Below are 4,518 nucleotides of genomic sequence, written 5' to 3' on the forward strand. Positions count from 1 at the left end.
CACCTCTGAAGGCAGCCACCTCACTCCCAGTGCTCAATTCCACGAAAAGCAGAAGGTAACCGCTCATCCTGCTGCAAGGACCGGATGTTCCAACGCCTACCGGAAAGCACGCCTGAGGTTAAGCCTGGGGTGGTCACTCTGGGTGCACACCACCTCTGTTTGCCCCGCCGACACAGCCCTAATAAAAGGGTCGGCGGGATGTGGGACCGCTCATCTGCCTGTGGGGTTCCGAGGGCTTTTCCCCCCACAAGCTTCATGGTGGGTTGGCCCTGCCGGGGCCGCAGGCGGGACGAGTAACTCTCATTCCAATCCTGCGCCCCGACATTTGACCTCCCAGCGGGACCCACAGCCCGCCTTACTTGCTGGGTTGGAGGGACAACACCCCTCCCCCCAGAATATCCATTTATTTTTGACGTTGCCAGTGGGTCTTTCTGGGGGGAGGAGGACTGGCAAGGCCCACCTCCCTCGAGCCGCCCCAGGAGTTGGTACGGAGCCAGAGCGTGTCCACATGCTGGTGGGCCATAGCTCCATACCTCTGGGGCCTCCTGCTGCTCCGAGATCCCCCACAGTTTAGCCTGGGACTGCAAGGTGCCCAGTTACCCATGGGTGGCCACGAGGAGGCACTGCAGAAGTCTTGATGATGGAGAGGCTGTAACCTGGCAGGGGAGACTTATGCAAAAGCTGCTCCCTTTTCGCACTAAACTAGCCAGTGGTGGAAGCTGCAAGCGAGAAGGCATGCAAACACTTAACACTATCTAGGCTACCACACCATCGCTTCACATCACCATGCGCATGAAGCAGCCACGCATGTATATATACATACACATATATGTATATATACATACATACATATATATATATATTAAAATATAATATATATATGTCTATTACATATAATAATATATATATATATATATAATTATATTAATTTTAAAATTGTATATATACATATACTTACATATATATGTATATATACATACACATATATGTATATATATACATACATATATACATACACATATATGTATATATACATACATACATATATATGTATATATATATATTAAACTATATGTATATACAATACATATATGTATGTGTATATGCATACAAATATATGTATATCATACATATATTATATATACATACACATATATGTATATATACATATACAGATTATTTTATATTTAAAATAGAAAATATATATACACATACACATATATGTATATGTACTAAACTAATGAAATTATACCCAATATTTATAAAATACAAATTATATGAATACATATATGTATAAAAACCATACATATATATGAACATAACATATTGTTATATACATATACATAATATTATAATACATATACATAAAAGTATATACTTACATACATATGTATTAAAATACATTATATGATATTTCATTTCAATTTTTTTTTTAATGTATATACAAAAGGTATCATAACCCTTTTAAACCATAAAGTATTTTCCCACACTAAATGACATAACTCCCTGTTAAACCCAAGAAACCCCCATAGGGGGTAATTACCTTCCCCCCTCTTGGGGGTTTAACCTCCCCATCAAGTTTAATAACATTTATTGTTTTTTTACTTTTGATTTAAATAGAAGTAACCAAATCCAATATACATAACCCTTACCAATTCCATCTTTACCCAACTAATTGCATATTCCCTCTACAACATATATTTTGGGTATATTCTTCACGTTTCACACAGCTATTAAATTTTAATTTATTTTTTATTTTTATTAAATTTTAAAATTTACCCAAATTATTCAACCCTACATTAGGTTTATAACTCTTATAAATAATATATATATATATAATTTAATAATAATTTGTATTTTCATATAAAACATTATATATACAAACATGCATTTTAATATTTTATATATTTATTATATATATAATTTATATATATATACAAAATTTTATATTATTATGTGTATATATACATATAATTTTATATATATATCATATAAAATGATATGTATATATACAAAAATTTATATAATTCTTTTATTCATATACATACTTGTATATATATGTAAATATACATACATAATTTATATTACATATATATAACATCATTTATAATATTTAATATACATAATATTTGAAATAATACATATATATTATATAACATACATTATATTATATATAAAACTATAATGTTATTGCATAAAATATATATGATATATATACAGACTATATGTATATAACACATATATATTTTAATATCACATATTATGTATATTACAATAATGTATATATCAACTAATATGACATATAAAATTATATAAAAACATCATTTATGTATATAACATACATATTAATGTTATAACTACATATAATGTATTATACATACATATATATGTAATACCATACATATATATGTTATATATACAGACCTAATAGAAATTTTTACTATATAGTATAAAACCATATATATATGTATTATACACATATATTATATTAATTATATAAAACATTATTGTATTATAAAATATATTTAAAATAAAATTACACATATATATGTTTTTAACCATTATTTATATTCATACATATTGTTATATAAAATTCTACATATATTCATAAAATAAAAAAATACATTATATGTATAATCCCTATACAACATATAAATCAATAACATAAAACATTAATTTATTAAAAATATACATCATATATATATAAAAATTACTATTCATTATATGTTATATAATGATAATATATAAAATATATATATATATATATAATATTGTTTGTTGTGTGTGGGGTTGGTTGTGTGTTGTGTTTTGTGGGTGTTGTGTATACATGGCATATATAATATATATATATATATATTATAAATATATATATATATATATATTTATATATATATATTTTAATATATATATATATTAAAATATTTTTATATATATAAATTATATATAAAATTATTTTATATAAATATATATATGTATATAATGAAATTTATAACAATTTTATGTATTCACATATACATATATTTTAAAATTCACAATACATATATTTATATACATACACATATATGTTATACACATACACATATATTAATATACATCACATAATGTATATATCATCACATATTTTGTATATAACATACACATATTGTTTATACATACACATTGTTATATACATAATATATATGTTATATGCATACATATATGTATATAGCATACAAAAATGATTTACATATATATGTAATAACTATATTATTTTTAAAAACAATATATAAAATATGTATATAAAACACAATATAAAAATTTTACATATAATGTAAAAATATTACATATATTTTGGGGTATATATACATATATGTTATGTACATATCATATATATGTTGTATATTACTATATGTGTTGTTTATATACTATTTTGTATTATTATACATTTTGTGTATTAATAATATATACATATATTGTATGATATCCCATATTATGTTTTATCATATATTTTGTAATATTTTAACTTTAAAAATTATGTATATATACATATATTGTATGGTATATATACAATATATTTATGTAAAATATAATCATATATTTGTTTATATACATAAAAATATATATATTTAATAAAAAGTATGTATGTATATTACAATATGTGTATGTATTATACTAATATGTATTTAAAAAATTTGTAATATAACATTATATATGATAAACCCCCAACATAAAGGGTATTATATATAATAATGTTTATGTATTAACTATTATGTATTATACATTATACATATATGTATTATACAATATAAAATATTAAATACAAAATAATATTGTATATATAAATATTATATATATTATATTAAATTATTATATATTATATATAGTTTTTATAAATACTATATGTATATATAATAACGTAATATATATATATATAATAAAATTTTAATATATATGTTATAAAATGATATATATATTATTTTATAAAATTTATATATATATTAATATATAATATTTTAATTAATATGCTACACATGTATAGTATATATATTATATGTATGTAATGTGTATATACATATATGTAGTATAATACATTTTATATATGTTATATATATTACTACAATTATCATATATACATTAATATATACATAAAATATCAATTATGTTTTAATACTGCATATATATATATGCATTATATAACTCACATTTATGTAATGTATAATATAATAGTATGTATATTTTATACATATTTTTATTATATTAACATATATATATATAAAAATTTATGTATATATAAAACTAATATATATATATATACATATACATATATACTACATATATAATATACTATATATGTATATATATATTGTTAGCCACCGCCTCGTCCTCTGCCACAACCAAGGCAGGCTAGGCGACGCGGGTTTCCACGGGGGTCGTGACACTAAACAGTTCCAAAAGAGGCCCCGGGCACCACGCGCCCCAGAACACCCGGGGAAACGTCACGGGGCGGGCAGGGCACAAAATAAAACACAACGATACAGT

Source organism: Penaeus monodon, chromosome 9, assembly GCF_015228065.2.
Source record: "Penaeus monodon isolate SGIC_2016 chromosome 9, NSTDA_Pmon_1, whole genome shotgun sequence".
In the NCBI taxonomy this organism is placed as follows: Eukaryota; Metazoa; Arthropoda; class Malacostraca; order Decapoda; family Penaeidae; genus Penaeus; species Penaeus monodon.